This window comes from Lynx canadensis, chromosome D1, assembly GCF_007474595.2.
Source record: "Lynx canadensis isolate LIC74 chromosome D1, mLynCan4.pri.v2, whole genome shotgun sequence".
Taxonomy (NCBI): Eukaryota; Metazoa; Chordata; class Mammalia; order Carnivora; family Felidae; genus Lynx; species Lynx canadensis.
The window spans coordinates 92704815-92725142 of NC_044312.2; positions in this window are offsets into that span (position 1 = coordinate 92704815).

Here is a 20328-nt window from a genome sequence, read left to right on the forward strand (position 1 = left end):
CTCAAGGCTGTGTCTTGGGCAGCTTTTAGCACAGGAAGGCAAACAGAATGTACATTCCAAAGACAGGGGTAGAGGTAAGGGTAATGTAAAGGCCTGCATCTAGCTCACAGGCCAATTGGCAGTCGTGTCCACTCCATGATCTTTTCTGACGTTTCAACCCTATGAGCAGTTCTTATGATCTCATATGCCCCCCTCTGTTGCAATGTGTCCTGAGAAGTCAGCAAGAGGTTTTGGTAGCATGGGGGTGGCTCCTTTGGCAGCTGTCTGTCTGCAGTGGAGCAGATGCCACAGCAACAATATGGGTACATGCAAGAGGAAACACAGATTAAGAAATTGATTCCCCAAATCAGTGGCAACTTTTCCTATCAAGAGCCCTATGATCCAAATCATTGACTTAAGTCCCCTAGGCTATGGGTCAGATCACACAGGGCATTCACTTGTGTCCTCATGTGATTAAATGGAGATCATTTATTAGCAGACTCATCAAGTATGAACATATAACATCCATTTGGATAATGGCACAGGTGCCTCCTTGCTAGGCAATGATAATATTGAAGGCCATCCTATTTTGGATGACAACATTTCTCTTCGAGGCATTTCAGTATTCAGTAAGGACAAGCTGTCATTTAAGGCCTACTGTGTAAATATAGTAAGGGCTTTTATGTGTGATATAACATCTTCCAGGCCAATGGAGGGAACAAAAATGATGGTCAAATGATCATACCAGTGGAAACCAGAGCATGCCCATCTGGCCATAGAGAAAGTAAGGTTGGCAATTGTTACCATGAAGCAGATTCTCCCCTGTGCCCTGGGAAGACCCCAGGTGTAGCAGCCTAATCACCCAGATGGAAGCCACAGCTAAAGATCTGTGCCACATAACCACCGGGTTCCATCTGGAATGATCCAATAAATATCTAGGCAGCACAACCAGTCATTGCCAAACCAACAACTGCCTTTAAATGTGACAGAATGGCTACACAGTTCCAATGCTATCCATTCCATATTTCTAGTACAATTGGGTTGGTTTTGTTTAGAGTGATTTTTGTTGTCTTGTTCTCAACATAGGGATGCCTGGGTGTTTAAATGTTCATAACCCAGGGTAAGCCAGATAAACCCATCCCAATTCTGAGCACAGCCACTCATAGCTCTTGATGGTGGCATTTCTAGGACTTCAGCCAGTAGTTTGATGAGCCGCCTATGTAGTTTGATTGTCATAAAAAGAATACCATGTCCAGTGTTATTGATAGTGTGTACCACAATCTAGGTTTCCGGATCAGATAAATTAAGAGTACTAGGCCTAGCTTTTTCTTCCTTAATGTACTTCTTTAGGGCTTTTTCATCCCCTTCCTGGAGTGGTGATATGCCCCATGGCAATCCTGATGAGCTAGAGAGGAGCAGTTGCCCACATACCCAACAGTTGGATTGATTTCTTTGCTGGGCATATGGGTGGACCCACTGTGGAAAGGTATTTCTATCAGGTGTCCATTCTGTGAATGGTCACCACAGGAGTAGCTAAAATCTAGGGTCAAAAGACAGATATTTAGTAGGAACTTGTATGGATGGGGAGTCTTTCCCTTCTTGCTCCTGTGGACTGATCCTTAGATGTCAATGTGGTTGTGGCTTTAGGAATTTGACCTGGTTGGGCATACCATTCATGTCAGCCAGAGGAGGCAGCACTGTCAGGAGTGAGGAGATAGAATTATGGAGGAATATTCTGGACCAGGACCCCCCTTCTTCTCCCTTCTTTCCATGGTGCATGTTCCATTCCAAGTATCATGGATTTCAACAGGTTCAGCTTGCAATGTGACAACAGGATCCCAGTGGAGATTGGGTAGCTGCACCTCACCTAGGAGTAAGAAGTAACCCACCCAGCTCAGTGGGACATCTCATTGCAAATTCCAGGAGAAATTTCCTTTCCCTGATATGATTGGTTTTGGTATTCTCAGCACTATATCATATTGATTTACAGTGAGAGTCAGGGCAATGGTTGTCTCCTACAACTTCTATTGGGTATTGGGTGTCTCAGCAGAAGTTCCTAGTCTGTCATAGGGGCAACAGGCCCTACTTGTTGATCATTCAAATCTATTAGAGCCTGGGACAGTACTTTAGTTAAATCCAACCAATCTGGCATTATTTGTTAATAATTAAATCTACCACTTTAATATTCTATTTCCCCTTTCTACCTACCATGCTGCTTATGTGTTATGGGGGAGATGTGACCTCCATTCAATGTCATGTTCTTTTGCCTAGTCTTGTATACCATGATCTTTGAAATGTGACCACCAATCACTTCAATGAGGGTAACCATACTCAGCTTCTCTAATCCCCTAATGGAGGCAACCTGGTTTGCATGGTGATAGGGAAAAGCTTGAGTTAGACCAGGTTCAGTGTCCACACAAACTAAGGCATATTTAGAACTCTTGGCAGAGAGGGTCCACCACAATTTGCCAATCCTTCACTGGTTGGGAAATCTAAAGGATGGCTCCAGACTCCTTTGGCAGCTCTTTGGGCATTGTTCAGAACACATAAGGCATGCTGTTACTGCATTAACCAAGTAACTGTATTTCAGAAGCCATCCAGCATCCTTGGCAATATGCCATCCCACCTGGGCACTGCAATGGCCACTCTCTCTATGCAACTAATCTGCTGTATCTATTGAAGGGTCAGTTCCTAAGGCTTGTCCCTGAGCTAGAGTGTTAGCTTCCTGATTGCCAGGGCATGCTGATGTCTCATGAGTCAGTGAGAACTGCCTCAGGCTCTTGCAGGCAATCCCAAATGTCTTCCCACATATCCTGACCTTATAAGGGCTTATTCATAATCATCCATCCCTCAGTTTCCCATTGTCCAAGTCATAGGGTTAATCTCCTTAGAACAGCCCAAATGTCAGTGCAAAGAGTTAGTGGCTAGGGCTCATGCATGATCACCAGCCAAACAGCTGAGTTCAGCCCACTGGCTGCTAAGGTTCATTCCTGTTTCTGCCCAGATGGTGTCAGTGTTGGGCTGAATAGCCATTGCAGTCCTTGTGGACAGATTGCCTCCACTAGACCAATCTATCTATATACCAGGCACAGGATGGTATTTCCCCTACTCCCATTTTACAGGTCTCAGGGACCACCACAAGAATGCAAGAATGAGGGTGGGGGCATCTGGAACATCTACATACTCCTCAGGGCTTAATAGCACCTGTAGTTTTAGAGACAGTGGGCTAGGGACAAGGCAATCCTTTACCGCAAATACACATGCCACGTAGTCAAAGTGGGAGTGTGAGTCTTGACAAAAGTGGGCGGATTCATATTTTCAACCCAGCCCTTGAAAGGAAGAAGTTCTTACTATGAAAATGTTGTTCCTTCACAAAAGGTTCTACCTGGAGCTGAGTACACTGCTGGGAGCACTCTTGCTCTATGGGAATATGTCTATATGGGACTTCTACTTCCTTCCAAGATTGAGATCAAAATCCTGGTAGTGCTCTCTCCTTCTGTTGTGTCTGCCCCAGTGCCCAATCATCCATTTTGGAGTCATGCTTTAACACTTGCAGTAGCCCTGCTTGAGAGATGGCTAGAATTTTAATCTGCTTCCCTAGTACTTTTGCCTTCTCAAAGGTGATTTGCTGGTCCGACCCCCAACCCCACGGGTGCTCTTTCTTTACCAGGTAATATAGGGAACGGAGGCACTGTACCAAGTGGGGAATAAAAGTCCTCCAAAATCCCTACAAAAGTTTGAACTTCTTTTACCATCTTAGGAGTTGGACAGGCTTGTACTTTGTCAGTCACAGCTTCTAGGACAACACACGTCTCCCCTGACCACACAACACAGCTCGCAAAAACTTTATGGTGGTGCCTGGGCCTTGAATTTCCTGTGGGATCATCGTCCATCTTCTTCACAGATGTTCCTGCAAAGCCTGCGGCAGAGGGCGGTCATCGGATGTAAACATTACATCATCAATGTACTGGGCCTAATTTACTGATGCAGGAAGAACGGGACAGGTCTTGGGTTACCATCCCATAACATCTGGTGGGGCTGTGCAGGTAACCTTGGAAAGTACTTGAAAGGATAATTGCTATCTCTCTTACATGAAGGCAAATTGATCTTGTGACTCAGTGGCAAGATCTCTTGCCTGAAAAAGGAATTTACTCAGTCCAGCATAGTCTAGTATATTCTTAGGACCATGGCCAAGTATCTAAGATGGTAGCAATGTTAGGCACCACCACATGGATCTGCAGGGAAAGATACTACCTTGTTCAATTCTTTGTAATCCACTGTCATCCACCATGAGTCACCTGACATTTTATTGTTTATACTGGGCTATTGAAAGCACTATGCGCAGGGCAAACAATACCCATTTGGTGCAGTTTTTGGTAGTTTCTCCTGTCTTCTTTTGTCCCTCAGACAATTTATACTGTTTGACAGTTACCATTCGTCATGAGGGTAGCAACCTTCCCAGTGTCCAGCTGGTGTTTTCCCTCAGCACTGGTGTGATTAACCCTGGGGTGGACTTCACCTATAGAGACTTCCAGAATTTGACCTAGTAGGATATCAATGCCCAATATGTTTTCTGGTGTTAGAGTGATAAAAACCTCATTTTCTTGGGTGGGGCAGGGGAGAATACCCAACCTGTAGTGTCAAGAGGGTCTTCCTGACCATAACTGTTTCTCCTCTGTAACCATTGATGGTGCTGAGGGAGCAAGAAAACTTTTGAGGGTTACCATGTATTAAAGTGCATTTGGCTTCCATATCCACCAGAACCATCACCTTTTGTTCATTTCTGGAGGCCCAGTTGATAGTGAGCTCATTACGAGGCCTCCAATCACCTCCAATAGTTCTCATTTGAACACAGTCTTGGCCTGCATCTTATATGTGTAACATAGGCTCCACCCACTCTGAACAGAACCGTATCTTTGAAGCCTCTGTTGGAATAGGTAGGGAATCAGGTATGGTAGGGGCAAATGGGCAGGACTGCACTGTTGTTCAGGTTTTAAGGCTTTCCACAGGCCAACCAACACTGTTTGGTCTGTTAGTCTGTCCAGGTGGGGTCCCTGCAGCAGTGACGTCAAACTGCATTTGCTTCCAGGTTATTTTCATCAGACTCTTTATAGCAGTTGGGGGGAAATTTTGGCTTTCTATGCTTCCTTTCTGTCTCCAGTCTTCCCATAGCCTTTCCCATTCCTTGGATTTGTCAGTTTCCCCTGCATCAGCCATAGAGTATCCAACATCATAAATATCTTGTCCCACAGCTGGGCTCAGTGTGGGTATCAGTGTTCCATGTCAGGTGTTGGGGCAGGACTGCAGAATCCCAACTTTCATTCCTGCAGTGAATGTGACCGAGTCAGGGCCTTCAATGATGGGTGTAGATTGTCAGTACCAATCTCAATTCCCTAAGAATTTGTTGTATTTCCTTCATAGATTTCCAGGGTCCCACATGATTAGCGAGATCTCCCTCATTGAGCCAAGCCTCTCTGTATGCTGGAATAATACAATTTATAAGGGAATGGGTACCTTAAACCCATTGATGTTGCTCATTTTCTCTGCCTCATGCCCAGTCAGAGAAATCCATGTCCCTGTATCACATAACTGCACTAACCATGCCTGGATTCTTGCCCCAGCCTTTTGCTGGAACTTGGCAGCTATACCAATAAACTCCGTGGGAGTATAGTCTCTCATCATGAATGTCTCCTGCACCGGGGGCTGCCCCACTGGCTGAGGTTGTGGTTGCTGTGTTTTGCTGTGTTTTGTTTTTCCTTTTGGGGGGTGGGGGATGGATGGCATGGGGGCATTCCTTTCATTTCATTGTCAATCACCATTGCATCTTCCCTTTACCGGGATTCCACCTCTTCACATCCCAATCAGGCTTTGTCACAAGCTCTGGGACCATAATTAATAGTATCTTGCGTGGCAAAATGGCATGCCAAGGGTTCCAATTTATTATCCTGTTCTCCCTGCTTCCTCCCAAGTTAGCAGAGTAGTGGTGGACACCCACATGTCCTTCTCTAACCTAAGCTCTTCTTCCAACATTCTAACCCAAGTTTTAGCCTTTGGTTGGGCATTGGTGTCCAGACAAACTGCTTACAGTAGAGGCCAGCCACCACAACAACCATGTGTTTCCCTTCTTTGCTACAGTACACTCTGTGCAGTTACTCAAATGCATTAAATCAGCTGTAGTTTGGGGCAGCTGGGTGGCTCAGTCAGTTAAGTGTCTGACTTCAACTCAGGTAGTGATCTCAGAGTTCGTGGGTTTGAGCCCCCTTTGGACTCTGGGCTGACAGCTCAGAGCCTGGAATTTGCTTTGGATTCTGTGTCTCCCTCTCTCTCTGCCCCTCCACCACTCACTCTCTACCTCTCTCTGTCTCTCAAAATGAATACACATTAAAAAAAAGTTTTTTTAATCAGCTGCAGTTTGCCAGGAGCATCTGGCAATCCACAAACATCGAATAACACACCCTCCCCACACACAGGTGGATGGCCAGCTTGGGATTGCCTCGCAGCTGCCTTTCCCAAGGCCTATGTCTCTCCTCTCCTGGCAGGCTGCCAATTGTTGATTCATAACTTTGGAAGCTTCCTGAATGTAATCTGAAACTGACCCATATATGGGGAGTGAAATATATATTTGGAGAAACCAAAGAAAGAGTCCACTCCCAGTTGATAGGTGGCAGGTTTACTAAGCAAGGGAACTTAATATGAGGTTTGTGTTGGGCAGGATAAGGCACGTAAATCTTCACACCCACGTGTTAAACCTCAAAAGTTTAGCATTGTTTGGGTGGCTCAGTGGGTGTTAAACCTCAAAAGTTTAGCATTGTTTGGGTGGCTCAGTCTGTTAAGTGTCTGACTTGGGCTCAGGTCATGATCTCAGTTTGTGAGTTCAAACCCCACAGCGGGCTCTCCGCTGTCAGCACAGAGCTCACGGTGGATCCTATGTCTCCCTCTCTCTCTGCCCCTCTCCCTCCCATGCTCACTCTCTCAAAAATAAGCAAACATTAAAAAAATCCCAAGAGTTAATACAGAGGCCTTAAGTGGGCTCTGTCATGTATACTGTGCCCCTGTGTCTCGACGCCACATTATTGTCCTAAGACTATGTTCTTAGGCAGCTACTAGCACAAAGAAAGCAAGTGGAGCACACATTCTAAGGACTGGGGAAGGGCAAGGAGCCTCTGATTACCTAAGTCCAGCTCACAGGTCAACTAAAAACTATGTCCATTTGATGATTTTCTCCAACATTGCACACCTTTTTTAAGTTTAATTTTCTTTTTTTTTTTTTAAATGCAAAGTTAGGGGAATTGCTTCACATATCTTCAAGTGTGCGGAAGTTTCCCTACGTTCAACCAATATATTTTGATTGAGTCAGAAATACACAGAATAAGACAGGATGTTTTTAATTCAGGGATGATAGTTTCTTGATTAACATAGGCATGTACAGAAATTACCATATGATACAGAAAAATGCATTATTTATTTTCAACTATCGAGTCTTACACGTGTGTTACCCCACAAAAGAATTGATAAAGTCTAGACGATGACCTAATAAATCTTAAAATCGTATAAGAAGATAAAAAGTGAGGAGACCCAGGAGTTTCAAAGATGATGATGTGATAGATCAGAGGATGCCTAAATGTGCACTGCATTTTATTTAGACTTGTTTATCATGTGCTACAGTGCACCTCTCAGTTTACTTCAAATTCATGTCCATATTCCACACACATACATGTACTGTACATAAACACTTTTACATATGCAATACATGTAGATATATACATGTCATGTCAACTTCTCTTTGACAAAGATATTTGGTGACTAGAAGGAAATGGACATGCATGTTTTAGGTATTTCTAGTCTCCTCTTTTTCTAATCCTCATGTCTTTTTTGAGACTAAGTTAATCCCCTCCCCAAACACACACACACACACACACACACACACACACGAGATACATATTTAAAACATTAAAAAAAAATCTTGTGTCTTAAAAAAGTAGCATGTCAACATTATAAGATCTCTGAAAACATAATTCTCAAATTATAAAGAAATGTAGTTTTTTCAGTTGAATTAGGCTTAACAAAATCAAACTTTGGAGATATGATTTTTTTTTTCATTCTGATTTTCATGGTGTCATTCAAACAAAGGGAAAGACTGGATTCTGAATAATTCTTTGTTCACCACTTGATATAGATGTTCAAATAGTGTGGAAAAATATATCATAAAGTTGAATTTCTATTAAAAATAATTTCAGAGCAAAATTAAAACTTAGGAGATTTTGATGCAGCATTTCAAATGAAAATCATTTTTTAAAATAATAAAACACTCAGAATTTGATAAAATCACAGGCATTATAGGGAGATTATCCATCCAATCTCACATTGAACTTGTTACATTGGAGGATGTAAGATGCACTTCGTTATTATGTAAAACCTTCTATAGTGAACCAAATTATAAAATGTTATTAATGCTAATTGTACTACTATCCCACTTAGTTTATTGCTACCAGAAACCTATTTAGTTTTATTACTTCTTCTTCTTCTTCTTTTTCTTCTTTTTCTACTACTACTACTATTTTTTAAAGAAAATAAGGACAGTTCTTCAAACAAAAAGTTCTCACATAAACTGGGAATTATAAGTCCCCTTTTTCATCCTTTGAAGGCAAGTTTTTCACAGTAAACCTGAAGTCCTAAGTCATTAGTAATTACTATTAAAATATTACTGCTAATATTCTGACTCAAATTATTATTCAAGTTGATATTTAATTTCATGTGGGTCCATGAGATTAATTTCAGATTCTTTTGAAAATAAAATTACTTACTAATGATAATATATTTACAAGTTCTATTTTTCTTAAAATACCTGTCATTTTTTCCCACAGAAAGATTTTCTTATTTTTCCCATTCCACTATACATTTTATGCGTACGTAGCCTCCTCCCCCATCCACAAAATATCAGTATTTTGATATTGATATATTATTTGAAAATAATTTAAGATCATTATTTCAATTTTGCAAAAAACCTTAGGAACATATTCAGTTTAATAAACCATATTATTTTCCATTCAAACTTACATTCATCTTCCACACACCATAGAGAGTACCAGAAGAAATTAATGTGCCTGAACATTCTGAATATGCCAGTTCTGTGTTCTTGGAGAGTTTTTGTTCTTCCAAATACCATATTTTCTTTTTATTTTTGTCATATATTTACAGAGTTGCTCGATTTAGATTTTATCCATTACCCAGAAATAGACATCTGGTATCTCACTATATGTATATAGCCATACCCCATATATATGCTTATATAATTCACATAAAAAAAACACACATTTCACTGTGTCAACAAATGCTGGATACTGGATATTTTTTAGGAAGATATGAAATTCACTATCCTTTTAATCAGGGCAAAGTATCTTTTAAGAATGATTAAGAGTTTAACAACTTCATTACTCCTGAAACTTGCAACCACTTGTATATTTTTTTTTGCAAATTTCCAATCAAACTTTGATTAAGATGTTTCTGTTTAGTCAGAAAAATAGCCCAATTATACTGAAAATGCTTATTTGAATTTGAGCTTTTTCTGATTTTAAAAATGAAGTCATTAAGTTCAGAGAAAATTATGTCAAACATCTTTTCGTCTTTCTTTGAAGATATCAGAGTTTTCTCCTTTATACAAAAAGAGGACATAGTTCTGTCTTATTCTCATATTCTACAATCAGCAATGTGCTAGACATTATAACAGTGAACAACAAACCCCAAAGAAAACATAATTCTCCCCTCTAAGAAATATAATTTATGTGGGGAAATAGCAATGAGAATATACTGCAATTAGGTAGGCTTTAGATGTTGATAAATATTTAAATAACAATTTAAAATATTTTTATTATTAACTTTTGAATTCCTAATAAATTTTTAAGTAGTATCCATTTTATGTTCCTTAGTTTATGAATGTGGAATGAGATCCAATAACTTTCCACAATCACACAGCCAGTTACCAACATAGCTGAAGCAAGAACTTAGGTCTCTCCAATGGTAGGCAGAATGCTTTCAGTTATATTGCTCTGAGATATGATTTAGCATCAAAAATTAATTCTACTGTGTATATGCTTTTGTTAATGCTATTGTTAATGTTCATAGCAGGAAATAAAACTAACAAATTAACAAAATTCTGTTCTCTAGCATAGTTATATATTTGTTTAATAAAGCAAAGTCTTATTCTAAGATAAAAATTATTACCATCCTTATTAGAATTTTTAAATAATGAAAATCTCTGTAGCAGAGTAAGATATCCTAAAGAATGGAGACTGCATCCACCTCTGCATTTTATCCTCAGTACAAGGCACAAAGAAAAATATTTGTCAGGCAGGACTGCACTTTTGTCTAAGCCTGGTTGACCCCTTATGAAATTCAAACACACAAAGCACTCATAAACTGTAGCTGGTAAGCATAATTAGTCTGACATGCTGAAGGAAGGTGGGCTTGCTTAGTTATTTAGGTAAAATATTCCTTCTGTGAACTAGCAGAATAAATGCTAAATATTCTTTGCTACTGGTAACCTAGGAGGGTAATTTTATCCGGAGGTGAAAGAGGTATCACTTGAGTTATGTGATTTCATCAGCTTTGTAATAAAGTATGTTCGGGATTTTTAGCAACAAGAAATGATATCTTGAATAAAAGAGATCTACTTCCTACCCAAGAGGAGCATAATAATCCATATCCATCATGCGTGCCTCAACATCAGATCAAGAATCAATTGGCCTGATCTTGATATTCACCCTGATCTGTATAAGGTAGGAAAGTAACAGGCTTTGGAGACCTCAGTTCTATTCTTCTTTTACTAGCTTTCACTAAGTAACATCATCTCTTTGAGAAACCGTTTCCATATAAAACATAGAAAATAAACCTACCTCTTTGATAATTTATATAAATCTTATATTAAGGATCTGAATAGGAGGTGAAGAAAAATCATGACTGACAGGCTACAAACAATAGTTTTGCAATGGTGGGAAAGGGGATGCAGAAAGCAAAAATTGCTGCTACATTAGATAAACAAACTTTATTTTTTTTTTCTTTTTGAACAGGTTTGTGGTCTATATTTGAAAGACACAATGGTAGAAGTTGGGGATTGGGAAAATTGGCCCTCATAGCCACCTGGTGATGTAAGGCATTTTTTTTTTTAACATTTCTGAGCTGCATTGGGAAAAGGAAAAATACGATTATATAATGAATGACATATCCACTGTGAGATTTCATTGAAATAATTCACGTAAACAAACTTAGGGCAAAATTAATACAGAGCTGATAAGCAAATAATTGGTCTTTCCATGTTTTAATTTAGATCTATAAAGTGATAGTATTTTCTCATTTTTTTAAGTGATAGTATTTTCTAATTCACATAAAATTGGGATTCAGATTTAAACCTTGAAGAAGAAAAAGTTCATCTGACTTTTATGTGTCTTAAACATATGTCCTGTTACTGATATGTCTGTGTCATGCTGCTTCAGTGAACATTGCTATTGACAAATAATTATAAAATAAAATCTTAAAATAACATAGTTTCCAGGAAGTGCACCCTATTATAATTTTTGAGAAAAACATGTAGGATAGAATTTTTTTTAATTATTTTAATGTTTATTTATTTTTGAGAGACAGAGACAGAGCATGAGTGTGGAAGGAGCAAAGAGAGAGGGAGACACAGAATTGGAAGAAGGCTCCAGGCTCTGTGCTGTCAGCACAGAGCCAGATGCGGGGCTTGCACTCTGAGATCATGGCCTGAGCCAAAGTCGGGGCTTAACTGACTGAGCCACCCAGACACCCCTAGAAGTTTCTTAAATATAGCCATGTTGCTAGTTAAGAAAGAGGATAAAATTCAATTCTTTTTTTAAAAATCACATTTAATTATTCAAGTACAATTTAACTTTGCGTTCTCCCTTTCACCCAATAGCAACTAAAACTATTCTTTAATAACTTGATTTCATTAATTATAGAGTTTCTAGTGGGGTCAAGCAGAAATAATTTTTTAAGTCTGCCCTATTATTTTAACACAGTGTGCACCTTGGGGCACGTTGGTTGCCCTTTGTAGATCTCACTTTTCCTAACCTGAAGGGTTAAGGGAACTAAATTCTCAACCCCTAAATTCCAGTTATGTAATATGAGTTTTAGAGAGTGTAAAAAGACCCTAGCAGAGCACCTACCACAGAAGGAGCAAAGATTACAAATGATTACAAAGATTTTGATCATGATAAAATATTGCTCTTTCAGGTGAATATTATAAGCTATATCGTACTATGTAAAAATTAACAAAACAATAATGTATAGCTTTAAAATATCCCATATTTATATAATGCTTAAGCCTAGAATATCATTTTTTGGTTTACTTTCTGGAAAAAAATCCACAAATGTCCTATATATTTTTATGCATTTGAAATACATGGGTTTATATTTAATAGGAAAGAGCTTTCAACTAAAATATAGAGAGAGAGGTTGCATTAGAAATAAAATGATGAGGGTAATGTTGAAGTCAGCCTTACTGAGGGATAAGAAAGAAAGGTATTTCTATGAAGACAATTATTGAGAGTTTGAAATTCATCAAAGGGCTATTAATTAAAAAATATCATAGAACTTCCACTTCTAATTACTTTTTAGCAGATAATTAAATCTTTTTTAATAAAATAAAGCAAAGAGTTAACAAGATAGTGAAGCGTTTGCCAGCTTCAAATAAGGAGAGAAGGATTGAGAGCGTTAAAATTATGTTTGTCCTGGGTACTGCAGTGGAGAGGAACTCTATTTTTGACAGTGTCTTAGTCCATTTGGGCTGCCATGCAAATTACCACAGACTAGACGGCTTAAACAGTAACCATTTATTTCTCACAATTCTGGAGGCTGGCAAGCCCAAGATCAAGGTGAGGGCAGATACAGTGTTTGGTGTGGGCCCACTTCCTGGCTCACAGAAAACTGTCTTCTCACTATGTTCCACATAACAGAGAACGAAAATAGGGAAAGTAAGCTCTCTAGGGTCCTTTTCTAAGGTCATGAATCCCAATCATGAAGGCTCTACCTTCATGACCTGATTATCTCCCCAAGGCTCCACCTCCTAAATACCATCTCATTAGGGTTGGGATTTCAACATACAAATTTTGGGAGGACTTAAGCATCCAGTCTGAAACATATAACCTCACAGAACTAAAACAATACAAGTAGAGGCAAAGGCCAATAAAGGAAATAGATTTTGGTAAACCATTTCCTTCCTATATCTCCAAAAGCTCTACTCCAAAGTTGAGCAGAATGAAATTAGCCCTCATACATAATGAAGGCCAGTTCGGAATACTATGAAAAGAGCAGAAAATCTCAAACCATGCAATTGTATTGAGTTAAATAAGGATTGCTAAAATCCACAGATAACAAGCAAAAGTAAATGAGAATCCTTTTCTGGAGTAAAATAGTATCATAGGTAACATGATCCTAATCCTCAAGTTTCTTCTATAAAATCTTTTTTAATGACAATATACAGCACACCTGATCAAATGAACCATGCAAAGAAAAAAAGGTGGTGAGATGACATATGGAAGAAACTTCAGAAATGAGAAAAAATAAATACATAGAAATTACAAATGCAGATACATAGAAATTGCAAATAGTGGCATTATCAGGCTCAGACTGAAGATAATATGTATTTATGCAGTAAAGAAGATAAAAGCTAAGCTCCGGCAGAGTACTGGAAACAATAGAGACTTAGCATATTGAAGAAAAGTTTTTATAGAATTTAGTGCAGTGAATAATAATATAATAAAATAAGGGATCAATGGATACACTGAAGAGAAGATTATAGAAAGTGAAAAAGAAATGATGAATTGGAAATTTGACCAAAACAAACAAAGCTGGATGCAGCATTTAGAGACAGAAATTTGGAAAATTTTATAAAGGAGAAAAGAAACAAAGAGGATATAGGAGAAACTCTGGCATATGTTTAATTAGAGTCTCTGAAGTGGAGAAGCATATGAATGAGACAGAAGTAATACAGGAGGCAGCATCTGAGAATTTACCAAAATGCAGACAGTCTGCTATTTCAAGAAATTTTATGATGCCAAGTAAGGTGACTGTAAAGAAATCTACACATAGACCATCAAAATAAAACTAGAGAAAACCCAAATCAGGCCACCCATCAGGTACTGGGCAGAAAGCCTGTAGGACAGTGACACAGAGGATGAACGTTAGTGGGATACAGAGGCAGTCCACCAGCAACCAGCCACCAGCCTGGCCAAAGGAAGTCTCTGAGCTGCAGCCAGAGCCCGCACGTGGTCAAGAGGAAGCCCCCGGTGCAAGATGGCACCTTGTGTTCCCTGAAGGTTCAGACAAGGTGAAAGGCAGTGCCCTCCAGCACTGACAGCGAGGGTCTGCAGAACCTGGTCCAGTCTTCATGTCTTGCAGGGCTTGGTTGGGGGCTGTTGGAGGAGGACCTTTGGCTACCTGTCTGGTCTGCCTGCACCCGCTGCCCTGCTTCTGGCTCATGACTATTGGTCATGGGCCAGGGACAGGTGCTCAGGAATGGATCCACCATGTACCAAAGCAGGCTGGGCCCAGGGTTCTATTTATTGCCTCTCATACCTCTACTTCTCAGGTGTGGGACTAGAGCTCTCCTCAAACCCCTGCAATTGAAATGAAATGCCCACTCCACTGTATTCACCCCTTTCTGTCCTTCATAGTACCTGACAGCCTTCTCTAAGATCTTGTGTATGTGTCCTGGTTGCATGGTTGGTGTTGGTGAATGAGATCAGGTTTGTACAAATTTGTGCAAATAAATACATAAAAGTGAAAAAAATTCATTGTCATTGACAAAAAAGGGACGGTAGGAGAGGGAATGAAGCCAGATACAAAGGAAAAATATTGTATAATTTTTATTATATGAAATATCTAGAATGGGAGATTCATAGAGACATAAGATAGATTAGAAGTTACCAAGGATTAGTGGGGAGGGGAGAATAGAAAGTTATTGCTTAATGGTTACAGAGTTCCTGTTTGGATTGATGAAAAAGTTTTGGAAATAAATAGCGTTAATGCTGCACAACATTGAGAATGTGATTAATGCCTCTGAATCGTATACTTGAAATGGTTACTATGGCAATTTTAGAATATTTTACTACAATAAAAATCCACATATTAAAAATAGTTCTATAGGAGTGCCTGGATGGCTCGATTGGTTGAACGTCTTGACTCTTGGTTTCAGCTCAGGTGGTAATCTCACAGTTCGTGAGTTCGAGCCCCACGTTGGGCTCCACACTGACAGCACAGGGTCTGCTTGGGATTCTCTCCTTCTCTCTCTGCACTTCCCCTGCCCACTTGCACATGCTCTCTCTCTTTCTCTCTCTCAAAATAAATAAACATTTTTAAATAGTTCTGTAGATATTATAGACATAAATAATATAGATATTTTCATAATTACATGTAATTAAAAAATTTGCCTCAGTGAAAACCCCACTTCACTGTTGAATTCTATCTAATATTTAAGGAATAAATAATGTCAATAATACTGATTTTATAGATTCTCCCAGAAAAGAGAGTAACCATATATCTTCTCCCATCATTTATGAGCTAGCATAACCTTGATCCCAAACCCAACAAAAACAAGAAAACAGAAATTACACTGTAATGTCACTCATAAAATTAGATGCAAAATTCTTAACAAAAATACCACTAAGTAAATAGGACCCCAACATAAAAGAAAATGCATCATGTCCACGTCGGGGTTATCACAGGAACACATATGTTTACTTAATATTAGGGAAGGAATGCATAGAATGACCACATTAACAGAAAGAAGAAAAAAAATTATGAACATACATAATAAATGGGAATAAATTTTGAAGCAATTAGAAATAGAATAGAGTTATCTTGTTCTTTAAAGAAAACCCAAATCATATTTCTATCACTAATCTCAGATGATATGTCTGTGTAAGTAAACCTAAATATGAAATATAGAGATATTAGCTTTTATAAGAAAATATCTTTATTAAGCAGGAGAATAAAGTATCATCCATAAAGAAAAGTTTAATAAATTTGATTAAATATTAAGAATTATGTCTCTACTCTCTCTCTCTAAAGCAAAATTTAAAAAAAAAAAAAAAAGGAGTGCCTGAGTGGCTCAGTTGGTTAAGTGTCTGACTTAGGCTCAGGTCTTGATCTCCCAGTTCGTGAGTTCAAGTCCCCCATCGGGCTCTGTGCTGACAGCTCAGAGCCTGGAGCCTGCTTCGGCTTCTGTATCTCCCTCTCTCTGTGTCCCTCCTCTGCTCTCTCTCTCTCTCTCTCTCTCTCTCAAAAATAAATAAGTAAATAAACATTAAAAAAAAAGAATTACCTTTCCAAGTGACACCATGGAATTATTAAAATTTATGTTCAGACAGGGAGGAGGTATTTACAGCATATGTAGCTAATAAGAAATCATAACAATAACATATAAATATTTTTTTGTTTATCAGTTAGGAAGAAAATGGAAAACCCAGTAGAAAACTGGCAGCAGACTTAGGCACTTACCAAGAAAACTATAAGCAATCAATAAAGATAGACAACACATTTTCATAAAATTCAAACTCACAATGATATACCACTACACACCTATTAAATAATAATGCCAAAGGTAGATTATGATATGTAAAAACAGGAACACTCATCCATGGCATCCAGTGGTAATGGGAGGGTGACTGTCCTAATTATTTAGGGAAATAGTTTGCCAGTGTCTAGTCAAAAACACATTTATGCCAAACTCTCCCAACTCTATTACAATATGGTTACCCTACAGAAGTGAATCCATTTTGCACTATCAGGCTTAAATAAAAATATTCAAACCAGATATTAAAATATTATAATATTATAAATATAAATATCCTGTGAAAAGAAATAATGCAAATGCCCTTGAATAATATAATTAACAAATAAATAGTGGTTTATCCATCCAGGGAAATACTTATACAGCTACAAGAATAAGCAATCCAAAAGATAAATCTTATACAAACAGTTTGAAGAAAATAAGGTAGGCAAAAGAGAATTCATAGTATCATTGATATCATTTGCATAAGCTTTAAAAATAGGCAAGACTAAAAGAATGGGTCTAAGGATGAATAGTTAGGTGGCAAAATTGTAAAAATAAAAGGAAGGAAGTAATTAATATAAACTAAGAATATGGGGGAAGTAGAGGGGTATGGAGAGAGGTTTCTGAATATTAGTAATATTCTCTGTCCTGGATGTGATTACCTGAGCAATTCTCTTTATAATCTGTTAAGCTGTACCTTTATGTTTCATACATTTTTTCATACACTGTACTCCACAAAAAATGAAAAGATAGGGACACAACACCACATTCTACTTTCACACATCTGTGTGTGTACGTGTATGTATGTGTACATATGTGTTCTACAGTGCGTATCAAGCTATTACAAGAGCAGGTTCCAAGAAATCACGAGGTAAATTTCAACCAGAATGTTTTTATGTTGGACAGTTCTTAAAGAGATACATGAGTGAATTAGATTTGAGTCATGGGTAATATATATTGTCTCTTATCAGACATGTCTCATTTTCCTAGTCGGAGAATGATATTCACACTCACAAACTGATTCCCCGGAAAGGTTTTTTCTCTTGATGCTCTGATTTCGATTCATGGCAAACACCATGTGCCTAACCCACCCCCCTAATCTCAGTCATTTCTGACTTACAGCATTCTGCCCTTATTCTGTTAAATGGTTCATAGCCATATTCTGTTTTCCTGCATCTTGTCCATATGACCTCACTGCCATCCCTTCCACTGCAAATGACCTTCTTAGTTCAAATTCTCTTATTGCCACATATCTTAATTTCTTTTTTTTTTTTTCTCTTTTTAGAGAGAGAGCAGGGGAGCAGGGGGAGGGTCAGAGGGAGGGAGGGAGGGAGGAAGAGACAGAGAGAGAGAGAGAGAAGCAGACTCCACAACCAGCATGGAGCCCAACGGAGGGCTACATCCAGGATCCTGGAATCATGACCTGAGCCTAAATCAAGAGTTGGTCGATAACCAACTGAGCCACCCAGAAGGCTGCATATCTTAATTTCATGGTCTCAATCCCTAGCCCAAAGATCTCTCTACTAAGTATCCTACATGCCAATGTGAATTATTTTATTAATAGTAATAGTAAAAATATTCACCATTCATGAAGCTTTTATATGTAAATCACTGAACTAAGACTTTATATACATCATCTTATGAATCTTTATTCAAGCCTTACATCATCCCAAAGATGTTGTGTTTGAAAAAGTAGGCACAGACATGTTAGATAAATTGCCCAACTGGTGAGTGACAAAGCTGGAACTCAAACACAAAGTTCTAAGTAGTATGATAGATTTCTCACTACTTATGGAGTAGGATAAAATAAAGTAAAAAAAAAAAAATTATGTAACCAGCATTGTTCTCCACGATCTGGTTCCAGCCTATAATTTCAACTGTGTCACCAATAATGCCCTTTCTTTATTCATCATTCACACTATATCTTCCCCTGTGCTTTTGTAACAACTGTTCTTTTCCACCTGTCTGTCTCATCTCAATCTTCCAATTATGATACCATTCCTCTGTCAAGACCCTGCACAGATGTGAACTCCCCCAAAAAGCCTTCAATGAACTATCAGGAAGAATGATCTCTCCTGAGGGCATGGTGCTAGTGCCTTTAGGGACATTGCTTTTTAATCTGCGTTATAATTTGTACACATGTCATTGCCTCGATTATTGAAACATGGCTTACAAAAGCCTTCACGATCTAGCTCTGCCTATTCCTCCAGTCTTAGATCCTATATCCGTTCACTCCATCAATTCTAACCTACTGGTTTCTTTCTGATTCTCCAAGACCTTCACCTCTAGGCCTTACATGGACCTTTGCTTTGTCTTACCCCAACCCCTATCATCTTACCATTTCTCCTCCCACTTCTACTTCTCCTTTAGGTCTTGAATCAGAGTACATAGTTCAGGACAGCCTTCCTTCCGGTCCCCAAATCTAGCCCTACCACTCCCTTGCTATAGATTCACATGATACTTTGTATTATTCCTGCAGATTTTATCGCAATTTGTATAAAGTACACTTATTTCTGGAATTGTCTAGTTTCTTTCTCACTCACTATACTATTGCTGCATGAGAACACAGACCACAGCTTTTTCTAATTCAATCCTCTATGCCAAGCCCATGTCAGGTCTGTCGTAATAACTCAGTAAATATTTTAACGGTCAGTGTCTTGCAGACATGGACCATATTTTTAGCACTGCCCTGAAATCTGGGGGCTCAGAAATTGGTTTTCATAATGACCCTGTCCTATACATTCAGGTAAGTTTTAAGCAGAACAGAGCTACCCCTTCATAGGTTTACAACTGATTTAATACCAATCCCAACTAACAGAAAATATGTGGGCCTATCTAAATGGGAAAGGACTTCTTTATCTAAATGCTGTTGCATAGAGGACAATCTTCATGACTCGGGTTTTATTTATACTGTTTTAGATATGGCTGTTCTAGTGAGGAAACATAAAGCTTATGCATCATTCTATTTTTATTTTTAACCAATTTTCCTCCATTCTGTTTATATCTACATTTCCTATATTTGCTAATATCTGCCTGCTTCTCTTTCACTGTCAGTTACTCAGCAATATAATCTTTACTGCATTGTAATCATTTTAATACCATCCATACCTAACTTACAGGATCTGCTCATAAATTATAGGATTTGTGCCCCTGACATTCTTGTATTAATGCCATTTTTCCATCTTGGTTTCTCCATCTGTCTCTATCACCTATCTTTTCCCTTTTTTGCCCCTCTATCTTGTCTGCCAGCTGGTGTTTTACTAATGTCTTTTCAGTCTTTTCTGCCTTTCAGAATAATCTGTATATCTCTTCCTTACTAGGAAATTGCCCAGCAGTGGATTTCTAAATAGCTGAAACTCAGGTATGGGCATTTTAACTTGAGGCCCCAGAACAAAACTTGGCCATAGAACTACATGTCCTTAAAATGTCCTTGGGCACACCCCCAGCACACCCCCAGATGCACTAGAGAGCCTTAGGCAGAGGTGTCTCTCATTGTAGCAACTTCAGGGGTGTTTTTAAAATCTTTTTTTTAGGGCGCCTGGGTGGCTCAATCTCAGTTAAGTATCTGATTCTTGATTTTGGCTCAAGTCATGATCTCACTGTTCATGGGTTCGAGCCCTACGTGGGGATCTGTACTGACAGTGTGGAACCTGCTTGGGATTTGGTGTCTCCTCCTCTCTCTGCTCCTCCCCTGCTCATGCTTTCTGTTTCTCTCTCTCAAAATAAATAAACCAACATTTAAAAAAAAATCTTTTTGTATCAGCTATTCATAGGACATGTTT